Source organism: Lissotriton vulgaris, chromosome 6 (assembly GCF_964263255.1).
Source record: "Lissotriton vulgaris chromosome 6, aLisVul1.2, whole genome shotgun sequence".
Classification (NCBI taxonomy): domain Eukaryota; kingdom Metazoa; phylum Chordata; class Amphibia; order Caudata; family Salamandridae; genus Lissotriton; species Lissotriton vulgaris.
This window is the reverse complement of record NC_141694.1, coordinates 1,704,665,073-1,704,688,796: the sequence shown is the minus strand read 5'-3', so window position 1 is coordinate 1,704,688,796 and position 23,724 is coordinate 1,704,665,073.

The window sequence follows — 23,724 nt, the reverse complement described above, 5'->3', positions numbered from 1 at the left end:
CAAAGTCATGGAGCTGGCCCTGGCCTGTTGGCCATACGCAGCCTGATTTGTGATCAACCTGGAAAGAGTGTTTGACACTTTGGACACTTTATGTTCTCAACGCTCTTGCGGTTTGGCATCTCAGGGCCCCTACTATGCCTCATCTGCCTATAGACCCGACAGCCTGTGTAACAGTAGATCCGCTGAGTTTGACTCTGTTCTCAATTAGTCAGGGCACCTTCCAGGGATGCGCACTATCACCGCTCTTCTTTGTGTTGTCAATGGAACCGCCCGCCCACTGGCTGCAGTGCGATGGAGAGGAATGGGGCATTGTTTTAGGGGAAAACTACATGCCATATCTCTCTACACAGACAATGTCCTCATTTATATGCAGGACATTAGACAAGGGCTCAGACCAAAGAGACAGCCCTAGACAAATTCCGAGAGGCTTCGGGATTCGGCGTGAATTGGTCCCCCTGAGGTCAGGTTGTCCACCACACCAACTAATGGTGGGAACCCTCCTGTGGGATGGGAGCCATGCACATTCTGCTACCTGGGTATTCAAGTTTATCCTTCTACCCAGGAATTATTAGATGGAAATCTTACATGGTCCATTACCTCCCTCCAACCACAACTGACATTCTGGAGTACGCTTCCACTTATGGTGCAGGGCTATCTTTTACTGTCCAAGAGAGCAATGCTCCCACTCCTCCTCGACTACTTCCAAAATCTACCCATGCACATCCCGAGATCCACATCCACACTCTTCATAGTATGCTGGGGACCTTCGTCTGGAATAAGGGAAGGCAGCAACTGGCTCTTTGGAAGCTCCAATTGCCCATGGAAAGAGGGGTCCTAGGTGCTCCCAACTTTGAGTGTTATTATTTGGCAGTGCTGCTACAGTGGCCGACTCGGTGTCTACTGGGCCACCTACCTGTGTCAAGAAGTGTACCTGAAATCCTGTGATTCCGTGGGAGCAGACGGCTTGAAGGAGGGGCGAAGCTTCTAGTAGATAATTTCCCAACTCCCAAACACCCCTGGACCCAGAGGGCTCTAAGTCCAGGAATGAGGGGGAAAGGGGAAGTGGAAGAAAAAAACAAAAGAGACTGCCACACATGTGTCTTCTTACTCGTCTATTCAGGAGAGTGACACCTAGAATATTTAGCAGAGAATTAATACAGTTCCCTTGACTTAGAATGATACTTAAATCACACAATTTCCCAATTCCTTACCATACCTTTCTCTGTGTGGAATTTTGCCTCTCTCTATAAGACTGAATAATAATTCCAGATTGAATATTCAGTTAGTCTTTTAGATGGGTTCTGCTCTGCAGAGTTGTGCAAGGTAGAGGAGTTCACAAAGGTGGTATATAGCTGTATTTAACATGTGCATATATTGAAAATACCCCAATATACAAGCTGCTGACTGTCTCTTAATAATCCTTGCTGGTAACAAAATGAACACTGAAAAGACTTGACTGACTGCTGAGGTTCGCTGGCAATTCGCAATTTACTGTACAGTTCAAAGGTTTTTGCCGATATAGTGCTTGAGGCTGAGTTCGCAGATAATGTGAAAGAAGAAGTCTTACCCGCTTCTGGATACAGCAAACGGGTTCGGAATAGCGCCTAAAGAAAGCGCTGACTGAAACTTGGACTCAGCTCTTCACACGCTGAATAAATGCCACACTGCAGAACGAAGAACTCAGGACTTCAATGAACTCACAACGGAATTCTCGCAGAATAAAGCTCTCGAGAACCAAAACGGAACTCAGAGCGGGAACCTGAAAGGGGCTCGGAAAACTTACCTACTCGGATACCTCAAAGAATTTTTAAAGTACGCGCTCACAGGAGCACGTCTAAACACCAGAAAATCATCAGTTGAAGTGCGCCGCGTATAAGATGCGTGCGCACGAAAGGGCGGATTGAAAATCCAACTAGAGCGCTAACCTTTATCATAGTGGCAAAAGCAGGAACTGAACTGAAGCATCTAACAAGAACGGCTCTGAGCCACTCTCTGTCGCCAACTCCATAGGGAGAGAGTGGAACAAGGTGCCTTGCGACATTTGTAGTTCAGTTTAAGAGTGACCAACTTGCCTGAATTGGACAGGGACCTGACAACCTGCCTGGGTTGGGTCATCATGCCCCAGATCCACGGGCTTTTGCTGCCTACGGATAAACTCCCTTCACAACCGAATAAGCTACTGACCATAGAGCATGCCAGTTATATCAGAAGCCTGTGGGTATTTCTGATGTTAACGTCATACACACCGGAGATCCAGCTCAGCCCCATACGCCCCTTCAAGGATATGCTTGGGAGGGAGGAGATGGAGCATTGAGAGTCAGAGGGAGTAGAAACTTTATGTGCACTCTTACAAAACACTACTCTTGTTCCGTTCGAGCAACTCAGCGAGGACAACAACATGCCCCATGGCCATTTTTTGGTGCACCGTACTCTGCTGGCTGAGCTTCAGTGAAACTGACAAATCCTAGATATTGAGCTAGACATGCATGCCCTAGTACATGCACTCCACATAATGGCAAATGCACGTTGTCTTATCACATGGCTTACTGAGCATTGGCACACTCCCACAAGACTTGCTGCACCACCTCAGACAGATGTTCGAGTGCAATATTAGTTGGGGAATGTCCCAGAAGGAGTGGCATAAGATACTTCTATACCCTTGTAAACTCCTGCAATGCAAAATGTATTTGCTTTGTGCTTCAATTTGTACTTGTTGTCAGATCCTGCAGTAGCTGCCTGCATGTGCTAATATGATTGTATAATGTTGACACAGGTATCTTTGTAACTGATATGACCTACCAGTTTGTTAACCTGTACTTTACCAGTTTGTTACTGTAAGAATTACTTCTAAACCGCTGACTCCTATAATGTCTGCCACAAGGGCCAAAGATATCTGGACCCTCTGCTGACTCTGACAAATTATTGTAACATATGTACCATTGTCTGCACTGATTAAAATCAATAAAAATTGTTAAAAAATATAGTAGGCAGGTACATCTAATGTTACTCAGCCTTGGGTTTATCTTTCCTTACATGTTGAAGCCTAAGAATCAGTAGTGGGTCAGTTGAGTCGTCCACACGAGCAGAGCACAATATTCTTTGTCTGTGGGCTTCCCTTTCCTGCCTCTTGTTTATTACATAACATTGTCACCCGGTTCAGCTACTCAAACAGACAATAAGCACATGTATTTATGAATTAACAACAAACCAATCAAGTCTAACAATACGACTATGGGTTTGGAGCTATAGGCACCACTGGATTAAGACTCACTTCCTCCACATGAACTTTACAAAGTCTAAGACCCTTGTAATGGGAGAAACATAGTACATCCAATGGCCCTAAGGTCTCAGAACTCCTCTTGTAGCCACAATAAGACTGGAACATGGGTATAATGTTCGTGTCTGAACTAGAACTCTACCCAAGTCAATGTAATCTTCAAAAGTATACATTTTTAGCTCTCTGCAGATTACAATATCCACCACTTCTGCAAATTGGTTATCATGTTGACCAGAGTCCTTTTTGAAAAAAAAGTATCTTTATTGCCTTTTTGATTATGTACAGTACATTACACCATAATATTCTCTTATAGTGGTTATTTCAGCATTTTACATCATCCAACATTTCACATGAGGTTTAGTAAAATAGGTAGGTTGGATACAAGGTTACCGACAGGGTACTCATATCCCGTAAATTTTACTATTGCTCATCTTTATCTCTGATTACATTGAAATGAAATGAAATGAAAAAATTGCATTTGTATAGCGCATAACCGCCCTGGGGCCTCGCAGCGCTTGAAGATAAAATGGTTTTAGCGCAGGCTCGGGCAGATCAGAGAGATTTAGCAAATAAATGCGTTTTTAGGGCCTTTCTGAACAAGAGGAGGTTGCTGTTACCCCGGATGGCAAAGGGGAGGGCATTCCAGAGTCTGGTCGCCGAATGGGAAAAAGAGCGGCCACCCCAACGGGCTTTGTTAATTTTAGAGGAGGTGGCCAGCTGCAGGGTACCAGACCGAAGGGGGCGTGTTGGAACATAAGGCGTAACCAGAGGGTGCAGAATCGCTGGGCCTACACGGTGGAAGGATTTGTGCATGATGCACAGAGCTTTGAACTGCACTCTGGCAGCCATTAGGAGCCAATGAAGGTCCCTCAGAGCCTTCCTCGCCGACTGCCGACGGGACAGATTGAACAATAGGCGGGCCGCACTGTTTTGTGTGACCTGGAGCCTCTGAAGGACCGAAGCCAGTGCTCCCAGGTAGAGAGCGTTCCCGTAATCCAGGTGAGAGAGAATGAGGGCCTGGACCATGATCCTCCTCGCCTGGAAAGGGAGCAAAGGGAGCACCCGCCGGAGCATCCTTATTAGTCCGAAGCAAGTGGCAGCAGTCTTAGTAGCCTGGACAGAGAAATCAAGGGCAGTGTCAAGCCAGATCCCGAGGCTCTTTATCTGGGACTTGGGCGCAGGAGGAGCGCCAAGACATGGTGGCCAGACGGGTGCAAGAGCAGACGGGGAGGGATTTCCAAGGAGAATGATGTCTGTCTTCTCCCCGTTAAGCTTGAGACAGGAGGCTTGCATCCAACTGGCAACAGCCTCCAGACAGGGGCCTAAGGTGTTGGATGATCCATCTGCGTGGTCTAACGAGACCACCAGCTGCGTATCATCCGCGTAGGTGACTATACGCACACCAAAGGGATGGACTATCCTGTCCAGAGGTTCCATGTAGGCGTTAAAGAGGGTCGGGCTCAGGGAGGAGCCCTGAGGGACCCCACACCTGAGAGGATGTTTAGGAGAGACTGTCTCACCCTCAAAGACCCGGAAAAAGCGCTCACTCAAAAAGGAGGTGAGCCAGTCCAGAGCCGCGCCCGACACGCCCATGCCCGCCAGTCGGTATACTAGCGTGGCATGGTTCACCGTGTCGAACGCGGCACTAAGGTCTAACAGGATAATGGCCACCTTTCCTCCCCGATCCAAAGTCGTTCTTGCTTCCTCTGTGACCGCCAACATGGCAGTTTCTGTGCCATGTTGAGGGCGAAAACCTGTCTGGGAGGCACGCAACAGACAGTTGGACTCCAGATAGTCTGTTAAGATATTGTTGGTATGCCTCTCCAGCAGTTTACTCAACCAGGGAAGCAACGAAATGGGGCGGTAGTTGGACAGGTTGTTCTGGTCCAGGGAGGGTTTCTTGAGAAGCGCCCTCACCATGGCACACTTCCAAGCAAGTGGGACCGACCTGGACACAATGGAGGTGTTTAAAGCTTCCAGGATCACAGGACGAATAACGTCCAGTGCCTTGACAAGGATCCGGGGGGGTGCCGGGTCATTGGGGGAGCCAGAAGAAACTTTGGAGATTAATCTATCCAGGCTGGCGGCATCAAGAAGCGGAATTGTGTCCAGTTTGCAGGGAGCCGAGGAGTCAGCTGGCCTAGGAGGGACGGAGGGGGTATTGACTGTAGGATTACTAAAAGATGAATATATGGTCGAGATTTTGTTGGAAAAAAAGGCAGCTAGCTCATTACAACGGTCTTGTGCCCCTTTCAACAGAGGGACGCTCAGCCGGAGCTGAAATGAGGGACTTAGCTATCCTAAAGATTTCTCTAGGCGCATTTGCTGCAGCACTAATTTTACCTTCATAGAAGGAGGTTTGCGCCATTTTAATCTCTGATTTATAGAGCCTCATTGCGGACCTGTATTCGTCTTTCCACATTAAAATAATATATCGCCATAGTCAGGTCTAATACATTCCAGTCCTGCGATTATTGGGGGGTTTACCCTTGTAAGACTATATTATTGAATCATGGAATGTTACCTAGCCATTGATACATCCTAACACAGAAAACGAACAAACTTTGATAAATCAACTAAAGCAGGAGAGGAGTTAACACTTATATTCGTACCCTAGAGCTGGGGGAGGTTGTTGGTGCTCAGGGGTGTTACTGTGTATGATGTACGCACATGTCTTGGTTTGTCTTTGTCTTTGGTGTCTTGTCTATATTTCACAAGAAGGAGAAACAATCACCCCAGGTCTGTCTATGTTAACACTTTTATTTTAGAATGTCATATTCTCGCTACTTTCAGCTTCACTGTGAGTATGGCTTGGGTGTTTCCATGTGAATAGTGCATCTTTCCATTGTTTAGCTATCGAGTGCTGCTTTTGTTGCTTTGCCTCCTCACTATGTAATGCCCTACCCTCCACACCAGCCCATATAATCACATTGTGGTTTCACACATGGATCAGAGGTCCAGTGGTAGATTTCCATGCCATGGCTATTCTCCTTTTAGCTAGCGCCAGGGCCAGGTCCATACATTTATTACCTACTTTACGCTTGGGGGATGGGGGGAGAACCCCAATAGGCAGTGTAGTGTTAATCTTGGATATTACTTCAGACCAAAATTTGCATTGTCTCTCACAACACCAGGTCATATGTATAAAGTCTGCAGTAGGCTGATTACACCTTGGGCATCCTCGTGGTTCCCCTCCATAATCCCTAAGTGAGCAGTGGGGTGTCATATATGACATATGTATAAAACTTATGTACTTTAACCTGTGTTATGAGAGATTTTCTTAGGGGATTCTAAAACCCTACCCCATTACTTGTCCGTTAATTCTAAGCATGGGCAAAATTTGTGAATTCGCGTTCCGCGAATTTGCGGATTTCCCCGTGAAATCGCAAAAAAATCAGCGAATTCGCTAATTTTCCCGCAAAATCGCGGATTTTTTTGCGTTTTGCCCTGGAGTACTTTCTACTGGCTAATCCAGTAAGTGCTTCCTCATTGGGTAAATGTATAGTGCTTTTACTACACTGCAGCTGCGTAAAGGGCCAGAAGACGTGTCTCCAGTGACCATGTGTGCCTGTAACACAGGCACAGGCACACATGGTGACTGGAGACACATCTTCTGGCCCTTTACGCAGCTACAGTGTAGTAAAAGCACTACGGGGCAGATTTACAAGCCGCTTGCGCCTCTTTTACGCCGCAGTTGCGTCACTTTTATGACGCAGCGGCAACACAAAAGATGCGCCATGGTGCTGGGTATTAACAACGTGAGGCATCTGAGAGATGCGTCTCGTTGTAAAGCCCCGGCGCAGGGGAGGGCATTCCTGCGCAGGAACGCCTCCTCAAAGTAGCTGAGTGAAATCTACAAGAATTCACTCAGTCACTTTTAGGCCAATGCTGCGTCAAAACCCTGCGCCTGCTTGAAGCAGGCGCAAAGCTTGATGCAGCATTGGGGAGATAGGGCCCCCCAGAGCATTGCTGGAGCTGCGTCCAGCAATGCTGAGAGATGCGTCACGTTGTAAAGCCCTGCGCCATCAGGAGGCGTTCCGGCAAAGGGGAGGGCGTTCCTGCGCAGAAACGCCTCCTAACAGTGGCTGAGTGAAATCTACAAGAATTCACTCAGTCACTTTTAGGCCAATGCTGCGTTAAAACCCTGCGCCTGCTCGAAGCAGGCGCAAGGCTTGACGCAGCATTGGGGAGATAGGGCCCCAGAGCATTGCTGGAGCTGCGTCGCGCTTGTGACGCAGCTCCAGCAATGTGCTGCTTTTACGGCACAGATGCATGACGCATCTGTGCCGTTTTTGCCACATGGTGCGTTGCATTGTACATGCGGCAGACCATGGGTGGCGGAGCAGAGGCGCACAATTATTGTAAATCTGCCCCTATACATTTAGCCAACGAGGGAGCACTTACTGATTAGACAGTAGGAAGTACTCCAGTTGAGTAGAGGTATTGCACAAAACGGTGGCATCTTCGTGGACAAACACGCAGGGCGGGATTCATTCTGCCCCCTGTTAGACTCATTTTTTGTGCCCTTCTGCCCTCTGTTAGACTTGTTTTTCCCTTGTTCTTCTGCCCTTCTGCCCTCTGTTAGACTCGTTTTTTGTGCCCTTCTGCCACCTATTAGACTAATTTTTCCATTGTTTTTCTGCCCTCTGTTATTCCCTTGTTTTTCTGCCCTTCTGCCCTCTGTTAGACTCGTTTTTTGTGCCCTTCTGCCCTCTGTTAGACTCGTTTTTGTGCCTTTCTGCCCCCTGTTATCCTCGTTTTTTGTGCCCTTCTGCCCTCTGTTAGACTTGTTTTTCCATTGTTTTTCTGCCCTTCTGTCCTCTGTTAGACTGGTTTTTTGTGCCCTTCTGCCCTCTGTTAGACTCGTTTTTCCTTTGTTTTTCTGCCCTTCTGCTCTTTGTTAGACTGCTTTTTATGCCTTTCTGCCCTCTGCATCACCACATCATCACTCAGCGCTACCCCAGCATCACTCAGCACCACCACATTATCACTCAGCACCACCACAGCACCACTCAGCGCCCCCACAGCATCACTCAGCACCACCACATTATCACTCAGCACCACCACAGCACCACTCAGCACCACAACAGCATCACTCAGAACCACCACAGCATTACTCAGCACCACCACAGCACCACTCAGCACCACCACAGCATCACTTCGCACCACTACAGCACCACTCAGCACCACCACAGCACCACTCAGCGCCACCACAGCATCACCACCACAGCATCATTCAGCACCACCACATTATCACTCAGCACTACCACAGCACCACTCAGCACCACCACAGCATCACTCAGCACCACCACAGCACCACTCAGCATCACCACAGCACCACTCAGCACCACCACAGCACCACTCAGGGCCATCCCAGCATCAATCTGCACAACCATTCAACAACAACTGGTTCAAATATGTTCTTTCAATGTTTCACGCTTTATTGCAAATGTCACAAAAAGATGTTAATATTTCACTTCTGTTCTTGGATTTTCGTCACAATAAAATACACTGAACATAATCTTCTCAAAAGTTATTTACAAAAGTTTAAGCTATTGCCATTATTAATTAAAATCCCTTTTATTTAAGTATTAATTATTTAAAAAAATTAAAAGCCATTGTAATTTGTAATATCAATTCATCTAAGTCACGTAAATACAAAACATGTTGCATTACAAATGCTATAGGTGTCACATTTGCGAAAGTTATAACTATTGGCATTGTAAATGACAAAGCTATTAATTTAGCTATTTTCAAAACCAACACATAAATAAAAAAATTGTCATTTACTAGACCAATAGCTCAAACTTTCCTACTGCGAGACCTATAGCATTGCAAATGCTTGTTTTTATATCTGTCAGTGCTTCCTGTTGAGGTTTAATTTTCGTGACAGGTGCCTCATTGCCTACTTGTAACTATTCTCTGACCCTGCTTCAAGGGTCAGAGCAGGGTTAGAGAATAGTTGCAAGTAGGCAACGAGGCGCCAGGAAGCACTTACAGGCTTACAGCAGCAGGTGCCCAAGTTGAAGTTAATTTCTTTGTAACTCTTTTGTAAAAGGTTACAAAAAATTTGCTTTAACTTTTGCACCTGCTTCTGTAACCCTGTAAGTGCTTGGCTGAAAATTCGTCCCCGCTGATGCGCGGATTTTACTGCGATTTCGCGAGATTCGCGGATAGCAAAATCGCGGAAAATCCGCAAATTCCGCGAGCGAACGAATTTTCAGCCCATCCTTAGTTAATTCCCTGCCCAGGATTAGTTCCCATCTGTCCTGTAAGGCTCGTAGTGAGGTGAGAGAAGTTCCAAGTAAGGAGGCATAGAACCATTTAATTTGGTGACCAGCTGAGCCCAATGTGACCAGTAAGCACCATTCCCTCTAGGGCGCGCGCACGCGCGTGCGCACCTCCCCTTACATCATCGCGCACCGACACGCTAGGAGTGCGCACACTGGACGTCGCGCGAGAGAGTCGCGCCGCCGGCCGCTTTGAAGAAGTGAGCGGCGGGAACATGAAGAGTGTAGGTAAGGAGGCGGGGGGCTGGTGGCTATGTGGGAGCGCGGGGCAGACTGTGGTCTTTTGTTTAAATATTGCTATTAATCGGAGCCCCTTCACGGGTTCCGATTAACATCAATACTTAAACAAAAAGCCAAAGTCTGCCTCGCGCTTTAATAACAAAAGCGTAGAGATATTTTCCAAACACAGCGTGTGCTAAAGTACACCCTGTGTTTGGAAAGTGTTTACGGTTTTGTTAGTAAAGCCCGGGGCAGACTGTGGCTTTTTGTTTAAGTATTGCTGATAATCGGAGCCCCTGAAGGGCTCTGATTAACAGCAATACTTAAACAAAAGGCCACAGAGGGCAGTCAGGGGGGCGGGCCGCAGGGGTCACAGCGGCTGGAGAAACAAGCGGAACAGAAGGCAAGAGGGGCATAAAACAAGGAAAAAAATGAGTGGGACAGAGGGCAGAAGGGCACAAAAACGAGTGGGACAGATGGCAGAAAGGCACAAAAACGAGTGGGACTGAGAGCAGAAGGGCACATAAACGAGTGGGACAGAGGGCAGAAGGGCACAAAAACGAGTGGGACAGAGGGCAGAAGGGCACAAAAAACGAGTGGGACAGAGGGCAGAGGGGGACAAAACGAGTGGGGCAGAGGGCAGAAGGGCACAAAAACGAGTGGGACAGAGGGCAGAAAGGCACAAAAATGCAAAAACGAGTGGGACAGATGGCAGAAGGGCACAAAAACGAGTGGGACTGAGGGCAGAAGGGCACAAAAACAAGTGGGACAGATGGCAGAAAGGCACAAAAACAAGTGGGACAGAGGGCAGAAGGGCACAAAAACGAGTGGGACAGAGGGCAGAAAAGCACAAAAACGAGTGGGACAGAGGGCAGAAGGGCACAAAAACGAGTGGAACAGAGGGCAGAAAGGTACAAAAACGAGTGGGACAGAGGGCAGAAAGGCAAAAAACGAGGGGAAAGCGAAGTGGATCAGAGGGCAGAAAGACACAAAAAAAGAGGGGAAAACAAAGTCGATAAGGCAGAAGGGCACATAAACGAGTGGGACAGAGGGCAGAAGGTCACAAAAAAGAGTGGCACAGAGGGCAAACGGGCACAAAAAACTAATGGCACAGAGGCAAAATACAGAATACAGAAATATAGGGACAGCTAAGAACAGAAGGCAGAACGCGCAGAGAGGCACGGGCAGCGAGGCACGGGGCAGCGAGGGAAACAGAAGAGAAAACTGGGCAGAGACACGGGCAGCGAGGGGTACAGAAGGAAAGACCGGGCAGAGAGAGCACAGGGACAGCGAGTGGAACAGAGGGAATAAAAAGGGGCACTGACCACGTACAGACAGCGGGGAAGACAGACTACAGCAGTCAGAGGCACAACAATGAAAATACAGGCAACACAATACATTTGCAAACTGCCTTTAAGACCCTTATTTTGGCTCTGTATGTGTGAAAATGCACCATCTTTTCACTTTTTAAAGTAAACGTTTTGAGTGCCATTTGGCGCCGCAGACACGCACGGTTTGGTTCCAGGCGCACATAGCCATGGTTGAAGCACACAGAGACCCTCCACTGCCGCACACAGAGGAAAAAAATTAGAGGGAACATTGGTCGTGAGGCAGGCGGGCAAGGGTGGGAACCTTGTCCTCTGGCCTTTAGAAGTGTAAAATAGTGAAGCCATGATGCAGCTTCGAGATAAGAAGTGTTACCTAAAGGTCCCACAAAGTAACCTGTCTGAGACAAAACAGAAAAATTGGAAGGATCTAGCAAGGTGGCGAAGGCTAGGAATAATCAATCGATCGGAATACTCGTTTTTAAGAGTAGAAAACCCGGTACTACCCACATTGTACCTAATTCCAAAGATCCTTAAGCATAAAGAGAAACCCCCAGGGCCGCCCATTATTTCTGCTATAGGCAGTTTATTTGAACCAACTTCTAGATACCTGGGTTCTTTTTTGCAGACATATGTAAAAGCATTAGCTGCATATATTCAGGATTCAAGAGATTTCCTGAATCAAATCACAACTGCAACATGGAAGGAAACATATCTTTTGATTACGCTAGACGTCGTCAGTCTGTAAGCGAGTATTGCTCATGATGATGGCTTACGGGCAATAAGACATTTTTTGAATATGAGACCAATCAATTTATACCAGCATACGATTATGCTGATTGAGATTTGCAGGCTGTGTTTGTCCAACAATCACTTTATGTATGGAGGGGACACGTACAAGCAGCTGCAAGGTATGGCGATGGGCATCTGCTTCGCCCCCAGTTATGCTAATTTGCATATGGGCTGGTCGGAGGAGCAGGTGCTCAAAACCGAGTACGGCAGGGAATGGAAAAATCACATAATAAAGTGGATCAGATTCATTGATGATCTCTTTATATTGTGGAACAGGTCAAAAGAGTCAGCACAGATGTTTATAGACAGCATCAATGTAGACAAGCTTAATTTGAAATTCACAAAGCATATCAGTGAGATAAGTGTGACATACTTAGATCCTGAGGTAAATATAGCACAGGGGGCTATCCATACTCGTACACACAGGAAGCCGACTGCAGGCAATACAATCTTGCACGCAGCGAGTTTCCATCCTCCAAGATTAAAAATGAGTGTCCCGTATGCAGAAAACCTAAGAATAAAAAGAAATTGTAGTGAACCTGGTGCTTTAGAGGAAGCTCAAAATGCTTTACCTAAAAGGTTTCTACAAAGAGGGTATAGATATGACACACTGAAACAGGCTAAAAGGAAGGTGGACACTATTGAGAGAGGAACACTGTTGAAACCTGATGCAGAAAAGATTAGAAAAAAGAAACAGAATACTGGAAATCAGATTCAGATTCTGATGATCACTGGGTATAATGCCTACCAGGCTAAAGTGAGAGATAGCCTGTGAAGGCATTGGTATCTAGTGAAGCAGGAACCGATACTGCAAGGAATGGTGTCACGGAGACCTATGGTGACATCTCACTAAGCCAAATCTATGAGGAATGACCTATTGAAGACCAACCCAGAAGTAAAGAAAGGAGGACGTTGGCTGAAAGTAAGTCCTGGCTTCCACACATGCTATAAATGCAAGGCCTGTAGATGTGGGCAAAATCAACAACAGGTTGCATCACCTCTACTCAGTAATCCTTGGAAGATAAGAAGTCCACTTAATTGCAAAAGTGAGTTTGTTGTCTACATATTATTATGTTCATGTCCAAAAATGTATATTGCAAGCACAATCCATATGGTTCATGTCCGTATTTTACAACATCTTAGGGCAATAAAAAATAATGACAAAAATGATGTGGTGGTTCGTCACATTAATGAAGTGCGTAAAGGAAACACCAATGAACTTGTCTTCTTCGCTATAGACCAAGTACAAAAAAACATAACAGGCAGTAACAGAGAGAGAAAATTACGCTAACTTGAGTCTAAATACATACTCCTGTTTAACACTAAGAATCCCTATGGATTAAACACTGAGTAAGATCTGCATGTACAATTGATGTAATTAGGTATTTCATTTCAGTGATTTTAAAATTAGATTTTAATTAACAGAGGAAGTGAAAAGACTTAGTAATATACAAACAGCATTGAATACGTTTTTAGAGTACAAGTTAGGAAGGCTTGTATCCTTGAGACACCAATTATGACATGTTTAGACAAGTACAGGGCCATTACAACTACAACAGAGCAAGTTATCAATATGTACTGTAAAGCAATTGCACTTTTTGCGATATGTTGCACATTGAATGAAATCGTACTGTGAAGCAGTTGCACTTTATGTTCTATATTACCAAAATTTGCACAGAATAGGCCCTTTTGCACTTAATTAAATGAAAAATCAATTGGTTCTGTATGTATGGCTATAACATTTATTGAAATTTTAAATAATTATATAAAAACTTTTTTATGAAATTTCTTCTTTTCTAACATGTATATAAAAGCAATATATTTCGTTTATTGACAGAAACAAAGATGAATCGGGAAGTCAGTCGTTCCATTTTATTGCTGAATTTATGTGATGAAACTGGGCTCTAAATTGGAGCACTTTCCCGTTATACTTTCTGTTTGTTTTTTGATGGGATAAGAACACTGACCATGATTGATTGAATTATTATTCATAGAGAAGTATATTATTTTTTTTAATTTTTTTAATTTTTTTTTATTTAAAGACCTTTATTCACAGAGCAAAGAGCAAGTGGTACACGGCACATAACAGTATATAGTAGAACAGCGCATCACGTCCTGTTCTTCCAGCTTAGAGAAGTTGAACACAGCCATTCAGCCAGCATCCCGGGGGCCCGGCGGTGCATAGTGCAGCAAGCAACAGAATCAACAGTGCTTAGACTCATTTCAATTATAAAGTGCACATAACCTTAAGTGTTGCAAGTAACAAAGTATAACACGTGCCCCAGTGCCTCATTGACGTGTGAAAGGTCTAGGAACTATCGAACAACCCCAACCTACCCTAACCCTCCCTCGTGTGCCAGCGAATATGTACCCAATGTAGTCTACCAACCAGTGTTGCCAACGTGTTCAGTCTGCACTGCCTACAGCTATCACCCCCGGAGACTGAAAACGTGACCCAGGAGACCCAGTGGGGACCACGCAGGTGCCATTGTTTAAGTCCCCCCCCCTCGTCCACAGCCCTCCCCCGAGTGACCTACATCAACTGTTCTACCTGTCCCCCCGGAGAATCCAGGATGTCCAATGTGTCATCTACGTCCGAGTGCGCTTCCTCAGTCTGTTGTGCGTGTGCCTGGAAGAGGTCCCAGAAGTTTTTTGGCCTGCTCCTAGGAGGGAGTAACTCGCTGTAGAGTTCCGATTGGGTACAGCAGAAGAGCAAGTCGCCCGCCCATCTCTTCTTGGTGGGGAGTGGTCCCCTCATCCAGCACTGGGCAACTACCCTTCGGGCCACTAGCAGCGCCATATCTACCGGACGGCGCTGGGTGGTCGGAAGCAGCCTAGAGTATCCCAGCAGCGCCAGTGCTTGCCCGTTGGCCAATTCCAAGCCCAGGATCGTGTGGAGCTCTGAGAAGACTTCTGCCCAAAAACTCTGAGTTCCAGGGCAGTAGCATGCAACATGGATGAAATCTGCCATCGACGCATGACAACGTTCACACTCTGCGGACTGTCTGAGTCCATAACGATGCAGCCTCTCCGGAGTGTAGTACACCCGTTGAAGAAACTTAAAATGCACCAGCCTATGCCTACCATTAAGGGAGAGCTTTCTCGTGTTTGCGCAGCAGTACCTCCACATGTCGTCATCAATCTGCATTTGCAGATCTCTTTGCCACTCCTCCCTAGCTTTGGAGTACTGGAATTGCTGATGTGCGACTCCCAGTTTGTTAATATTGGAGATCAGTTTACGTGACGACACGGATTTAATGACATAAGTGAGCTCCGGTACCTCAGGGGGGTTCCTCCATGTCCGGGCCCAGCACATCCTTGAGTGCGCTTCGGACTCTGTGAAACTGGAACGGCTGCAAGAGCGTAGAGCCCGTTGTAACAGGGGAGAGTTGTTCCCAGGTTTTCGCGACCCCTGTAGTGAAAAGATCTTCCATTTTCGAGATGCCCAGTGCGCGCAGTGCCTCCGTAACTCCCTTTTCCCTAAGTGGACCCAGCCACAGAGCCCAGTCGACCTGCATTTGCGGTGAGTACAGGAAACTATTGCCTCGTGCTCGGGACAGAGCGTGCCATGCATGATTAGTAGATTTAAGAGAGTCTAATTGGCCAACAGTACGGTCTTCCGGGAGGCAGACTGTGGCCGGTAGGGGAAGGGGTTCCGCAAACAGGCGTTCCAAGGTCACGTGAGGTATACGCGAGTCCCCGTGGATCCACGAGTGCAGGTGGGCTGCCTGAGCAATACGGTAGTATCGTTCCATATCGGGGGCCCCCAGCCCCCCCTTTTCACAAGGAAGCATCAGGGTCGTCCACTTAACTCTAGGCTGTTTACCGCCCCACGCCAACCTGATGAGCACCTGCGTGAGCTGTTTGAAGAAGGCCTTTGACAGGACCACCGGTATGTTGTTAAATAGGAAGAGAAACCTAGGCAGCACTATCATTTTCATGAGAGCTATCCTGCCCATCAGGGAGAGTGGCAGTTTACACCAAGCGTCCACATCCTCCTCTAGCCTAGCGAAGGCCACACCATAATTTTCTCTAATTAAAACCTCGGGGTCGGTATGTAGGTGTATGCCGAGGGCTGAGTTACCGGTGTCAGTGGGAGGGCAGTAGACTTATCCCAGTTCACTTTCAGCCCAGAGAGAGCGCCGAAACGCACAACCTCACGCAGGACGGATGAGAGATTTGTCTCCGGGTTACGGACATATAAGAGAGTATCATCAGCATACGTTGATATGCCTATTTTGTACGTCGGAAAGCTAATGCCTTCCAGGCTGTGATATTCCCTAATTGCACAAGCCAGAGGCTCTGCCACCAGTGCGTATAGAAGGGGGGAAAGGGGGCAGCCCTGTCTAGTACCTCTGCTAATAGCGAACGGGTCCGTTACCCTGTCTCCTATCTTCAGTCTCACTGTGGGTTGGTAATACAAAGCCCCTAACATCTGCAAGAAGGGCTCTCCCAGACCCAGCTTCCTGAGGACTCTGATCATGAAAGGCCACTCCACAGAGTCAAAGGCTTTTTCCATATCTAGAAAAACTGTCAAGGCAGTATTTTCTTGGCGCACGTGCTGCATTGTCCCCAGCACTGTGCGTATGTTGTATGTCAAGTTTCTGTTGGGAACGAAGCCCGCCTGCTCCGGGGCTACTAGGTCCGGTACTAGGAGCGCCAACCGCGTAGCCAACACCTTGGCAAAGATTTTTGCGTCAACGTTTAATAGCGAAAGCGGCCTGTAAGAACTGCAACATTCCGGAGGTTTCCCGGGCTTTAAAATCGTGACAAGCAGTGCCTCCCTCATCGTAGGGGGCATACTTCCCTCTTCACAGATATCATCAAGGAGGGAAATCAGATGCGGGACCAGCTTATCCTTAAATGACTTATAAAAGCCAACCGTCAGACCGTCCGCTCCCGGGGCACTACCCGATCTCATGCTTGCCAGCGCTTCTAGAATCTCATCTTCCTGTATGGGAGATCTCAGGAACTCCCTGTCAGTGTCTGGCAAGAACGGCATGGCAATATGTTCAAGATAGTCATCTATCTCCTCCTCGACGTGCAGTGATCTAGACTTGTACAGCTCCGCATAGTACAACCGAAACGTTTGGAGGATCTCCTCATCCTCGGAGATTACCTCACCCTCTGGCGTAAGCAGTTCATCCACAACCAGAGGTTTCCTGGTACTACGTACCATCCTAGCTAGCAACGCACCCGGCCTTTCACCTTCCCCGTACGTACGCGCCATAGCGTATTTGCCCATGTGCTGCACTTCCCTGTCAGCTAGCTCATGATATTCCGTCAGTAGAAGTTTAATTTGGGAGTCCACTTTAGTGTCGGGCCCAACCAGCAGATGACCCTCCATCTCGGACAGTCGGGATTCAAGTAGTTTCAGATCACGTCTAATGGATTTAAGCACACTTGAGTGCTTAGACATCGCCATGCCCCTGATGTAGGCCTTAAAAGCGTCCCACACAGTCTGAAAACTGTCAACTGAACCCACATTTGCTTAAAAAAACATGTCTATATCAGCAGCCAGCTCTCCGCGGAAAGCCTCATCCAGTAGGGAGTAGGGGGGAAATCTCCAGGTGAAAGGGGGAATTACTTTCTTCGGGATCACCAGGTGAATCAGTACGGGTGAGTGGTCCGACAGGGTACGGGGGAGCACCTCACATCTCCTAACACTACCCAGTAAGGCGTGAGACACTAGCCAGTGGTCAATTCTAGTGTGGGTATTATGGAAAGCAGAGTAGTGTGTAAAACCACCTTTCGTGGGGTGCTTGTGCCTCCAAACATCCAATTTAATCATTTCAGCCTTCATGTGTAGCGCTGAGGCCACTGGCCTCCGAACCGGACCCCTCGATCTATCCAGATCAGGGTCAAATATAAAGTTGAAATCTCCCCCCCCATAGCATACTCGTGGGAGTGTATGTTCTGCACTGTGTCGAGAGGTTTGTGTAGAAGTCAGGGCAATCATAGTTTGGTCCGTACACATTAACCACAAGTAAATCTAGACCTCTGCCCACGCATCTAGTGACGACAAAATGACCCTCCGGGTCTGACATCAGCGGAACCAGTTTTAGTTGAGAGGTCGGGTTGGCCCAAGTAAGTACACCCCTGGAGTGTGTTGTAAACCCAGCTGCCACTATATGTCCCCCAAGTCCCTTGGCCTGCAGCATCCTGCTATTAAGCGGGAGGTGAGTCTCCTGGAGGAGAGCTAGATCTACTCGGTGTCTATGCAAGTAACTGAGTACCTTCCACAGTTTTCGATGGTCATTGAGCCCCCTCACATTCCATGTCAACATTTTCAGTTCCTGCAGGGCGCGCGAGGCATTCCCACCATTCGTATCAGTCATCCCGGCGGCCACAACCATAGGGCGCAGTAAGCTGTTTCACCTTTCCGAGTACTCACTCCTAACTGAGAATCAGGCAACACTTTGCTTGGCATTAGGTTCAAAATCCCGCTGTTAGGACAACAAAAACAACCCCCAACACAGTACCCCCTTTGCCCCAAATTGCTCGGCATTAGGTTCAGAACCCTGCCGTCACGACAGCGATTACAACCCCCAACACAGGGCCCCCCTCGCCCAAAAACAGTGGGTCCACAGTTAAAGTAACCATCACAATTCCCAAAATTATCCCCCCCCCCTCCCACAGCAGACCTCCCCCAACCTGGCCTGACAGGACTCACTCCCACCCATTGGCATTAGAACTCCCTGCCGCTCCCCAAACAGCCCCGTCCACCCACGAAAGCAATTCCCAAAGCAACTCTCTCCAGAGTCCGTGAGCCAGAAGCGCAGGGGCAGACGTAGCTGGCAAAACAAGTATCGAACAAATCAAATCCGCTCCCTTACTGCCCCCCGGCACTCAGCCCCTTTCTCACTGTCCGTGCCTGAATAAAAAAACAATGCACAAATAACATAGTGTGGCTCCCCCCTTCCTCAATGGTGCCACCCCCTTTCAAGTCTCAGCAGCAGCACAATGCCCCAGCTCGGCCAACAAGTACTGTGTACATCTGGAATTCCAGGAAGCAGCGACCAGATGTTTGCTCAGTCTTGCTCCTCCAACATCGAGGAGGCATCAGGGTCCCCCCGGTCGCTCCTCGGGCTGGTTCTACATTCTTTGGACCACTCCTTCAGCAATTTCTGCAATTCCCTGGGGTCCGTAAAGAAGTGCGAATGCTCTTGTCTGTTGATACGAAGCTTGGCAGGGTATAGCATCGCATTGTCCAACTCTAGGTCGCGCAGCTGCTTCTTGTAAGGTGCAAATTGTTTCCTCTCCTCCTGGACCTTTGCCGTAAAGTCCGGGTATAGTGAGATGTCCATCCCCTCGTACTGCATCTTACCCTTGTCCCTAGCTAGGCGAAGCGCAGTGTCTCTGTCCCTGTAGTTCAGGAGCTTCGCTATGATGGGCCTCGGATTCGCCCCCGGTTTAGGTCTGGGTCCCAGCGTGCGGTGGGCTCTCTCCACTATAAACATCGGGGAGAAGGCCTCGTCCCCGAGCAGGGCTTTCAGTAGTTTCTCCACGAAGAGCTCCATCTTGCCGGTCTGTGTAGTCTCTGCAACACCAGTAATGCGAATGTTAGATCTTCGCGATCTCGCTTCCAAGTCCTCGGACTTGTCCTGGATCACCTGCAGAAGCCTGCCAAATTGCTTGCGATCCTTGTCCCACACCGTTTGGGCATCCTCCGCCTCGGTCAAACGTCGCTCCGCCATGTCGAGGCGCTCAGCGTGTTTGTCCACACGTTCCGACATGCGGTCCATGCGATAGGACAGGGCGTCGATTTTTGACCCGACTGCTGCGATACTGTCTTGTATTCCCTTCTCCATTGCGGCTAGCAGTTCGCAAATATCTGAGCTGATGGAGCTCTCAGCAGTTGCACCCTTCGGGGAAGTCGCCGGGGCCGGCATTTCGGGTCCCTTGGTCCGGCGCTGTTCAAAGGTAAGTTTTGGTTGTGACTTGTCGTTCTTGCCCATGGCTAGTCTGGTGGACATTTAGGTGGGCCTCACCGCAGGCGGCCGCAATTTGCCGCGTCGAACCTGGGGCCTGTCAGTCCCCACGTGTACCGTAAGTGTCAGGCGTTAGTGCAAAGTTGTCACTCCTTGTCCGGATAGCATAAGAGGACCGTGCAGCGACCTGCACCTCACAGTTTGAAGCGGATATTGGCACCTCTCAGGGCCCCAGCACACTGACAGACCGCTGGTCTTAGGTGATGTGTCCCCTCAGTGCACAGCTTGGCGTGTAGAGAACCCATATGGTGTGCCAGGCGGGGAATCCACGACTTCACTCAACCTCTCTGCAACCAAGCAGTGACCCACGCGCCGCAAATGCAGTAGTTCAGCTTTCTCCCAACTATCCGCGGCCTCCTTGGTCACCACACCACACGTGTCTCAGCAACGCAATCCCAGGCGTTTCCCCGACTGCAAAATGGCGGCAAGCTAGTGAGTGGGGAAGTACCAGTAGGACACCTTTAGAGAGCGCCGCAGTACCGAGTCCAATACCAGGTACACGCACAATAGGGCCGTTGACGCGTGGAGCACAGCAGGAATCCTGGCCTGGTAAGAGCAGGTCCTACCCCAGCACCGCGTGTCCGCTGGGGCCCCCGGGGTCCGATCGCCGATGATCCACTGCTCAGGGTCTGGTCTCCATGTCTCTATGGCCACCGGTTCCCATGAAGTGTGGCAAGCACCCAGCAGGTCGCAGCGTTTGCCCAACTTCACCTGCAGCCCAGTCAGGACGGGGGGGGGGGGGGGCCGGTATGCGCTCGGGGGACGATGCGGGGCACCAGCCGGAGCGCTCCCAGGCAATTCGCATCTGCTCCGTTAGCGTCACTCACCCGGACCCTAAGCCGCCGTGCCGCAGATCTCCTCCGCCGATGCGGTGTGCAGCCCTGGTATCGGCTGGCGCAGGGGTCAGGCACTCCACCCTCCGGCGTCTGTCTCGAGTCACCGGGCCGCACTGGGGCCCCCGGGCTGCACGTTGAGTGACGTCGGCGGGCTGCACCGCCAGGCAAGCCCGCAGCTGCGGGCCTGGTCCGCTACCTCGAGCGACCTCCTCCGGGACACTTCACTCGGCAGCCACGCAGCTCGGGTCCGGTCCTTTCAGGCGTGCCAGCAACTGCGGGGGAGCACCCCACCTCTGCAGCAGTAGTTTAGGCACCAGTAGGATATTTTAGAAAGGATAATGCCGGGGCCTTGGCCGGGAGCTCAGAGCTCACACGTCCAGCATGGACGCCAGCTATCTCCGCCCACCCTATAGAGAAGTATATTATTGACAACGGTAATATGAAGCGCTTTTATGAGAGACTTTAATCCATGGAATTAAGATCCAATGTATCTTCGATGAGACTTATCAAAGGAAGAGAACAGAGATTCTAAGCGGTAATTTTTTCTGCAGATGCATGATTTTCATTGCAAAGAGATAATAATGTGATCAATGGACTCCATTTTACTTGATAAAATGATAATTAATTAATTTTTAAAGTGCTGCTTTAATGATGAAATTATAAAGTGTTAATTGATGTCAATGGAAATTGCAACAATTTTGGTCAATGTTGGTTTTTAGATGATGTATTATCCAATATGTAGAAGCAAAGTCTTTCTTCCCTATTCATTGGAAACAGATCATGTGACATCAGTACTCTGTTTAAAAACATTTTGTTTTATGGGACTGCCTATATGAACAAGGCAGGTGTGCCGAAACGCGTCAGAGCGAAGTTTTAAATAAACCAGAAGACTGAATGGCAAAGCAACTCCTGTGTCGCTGTCCAATTTTGATGGTGAAGTCAGAAGTGGTTGGAATATATATGTTCATATGAATACATTTATAATTAAAACATATACAGTATTTATTAATTATATTACATATGTATATATACATATATTCATATTAATAGAATAAAAATATAACACATTGATAGAATGTAAAATAAATAATTTATTCATTGTTACTTTCTCTTTCTCTTTCTCTCTCTCTCACTCTCTCTCTCTCTCTCTCTCTCTCTCTCTCTATATATATATATATATAATATATATATATATATATATATATATATATATATATATATATATATATATATATATATATATATATATATATATAGCTTGGGATGCCTATAAAGCATGCATAAGGGGGAAGATCATGTGCACAATGGCCCACAAGAATAGAGAGAAAAGAACTTTCATAAAAAATATTGAAAAAGATCTAATGGGACTCAATATAGATTTAAAAAGGGCCAGGACTATCCGAGAAAGTGAGGAATTAGAAGAAAAAGTAAAAAGTAAGAAAATGGAAATGAACGACCGTCTAGAAACAATAGTCAGAGAAAGGTGGGAGGCTAGCAAACTTTCACACTATGAATATGGTGAAGGCTGCGGAAAGATCCTTGCATAGAAAGCAAGAACTGAGCGAACAAGGAATATGGTCAATGAAATACAGAAAGAGAATCAACAGGGGTTATCTTCAGAAAATCATGAAATAAGGAAAGAATTCACAAAGTTCTTTACGAAGCTGTATACGGAAGAAACCGTCTGCTCAGGTGACCAAATACAGAGCCTGCTAGATAAAATCAAAATTCCTAAGGCCTCTCTGGAACATAGGATAGACCTAAACCAGGAAATAACTAAGAAGGAGGTCCTAGACACAATAAAGACACTGAAAAGGGGGAAGGCAGCAGGGCCTGATTCCCTACCAAATGAAATATACCTGTCTCTTCGAGAAGCTGTTCTGACCCCACTTACCGAGCTCCTCAATGAAATATTCCTAAATAATGGTGAACTTCCCAGTTCATGGAATGAAGCTATAGTTAGTATCTTGTTAAAGCCAGGAAAAGACCCGACCAAATGCGAGTCATATAGGCCCATTTCACTTTGATTATAAGATCTACACACAGAACCAGACAAAGAGATTAGGGGCGGTGGCAGGGTGCCAGGTAAACCAACAAAATCAGAAATAATGGAGTGGAATGACCTGTCTGGAAATCCCCTAGTGAAGCATAAAATAAAGTACCTGGGAATAGAATACATTAAAAACATTGAAGGGATAGCCAGCCTAAACTTCAAGAGAATCAACAAGGATATGAGAACACTCCTTAAGGCTTGGTCTGGTCTACATCTTTCCTTCCTGGGGAAATCAAAGCTAATAAAAATGACAGTACTACCAAAATGTACATACTTGTTTAATTCCCTCCCGTTAGACTTTAATAAGGTAGAGATGAAAAAAGCTGCAAGGAGAGATATCTGGCTTTATTTGGGCTTCAAAAGGAATAAGTATTAGCTGGAAAGAGTTGAGAAGAAGCAAGATACAAGGAGACATTGCCAGTACAGACATATTGGAATACTATAAAGCCTTTCAGTTTAAAAATATAAGGATCTTGCTAGGCGTAAGCGAAGAGTGGCCCATACACTGGAAAGTACTGATCGGTCCAGGAGGAGATCACTATCTATATACATTTTTCAAAAAAATTCAATTAAAGATGATAAGATCAGCAGCAAGAACCTGGTATGACATAAGAACTACCCTGGTAATACCCTATTACAGTAAATCCTCCCCAATCTGGGATTCCCCAGGCACCCGGACTGTCTAAAAGGCAGTTTAATGAACCCCTTAAAGGAAGCCAAAATAAATTACTGGGGTCAGTTGATAAAGGACAACAAGATTACAGAATGGGAGACCCTAGATAAAGAAATCCAGGGGAAACTATCCAGATTTAAATACTACCAACTAAACAGCTAGATTAAAGGAATAAAAGAGAATTAACAAGGGGATGGAAATATCGAACTAAAACTTTTGAACATAGGGTCATTCAAAAAAGAAATATCATACTGGTACTGGGCATTGA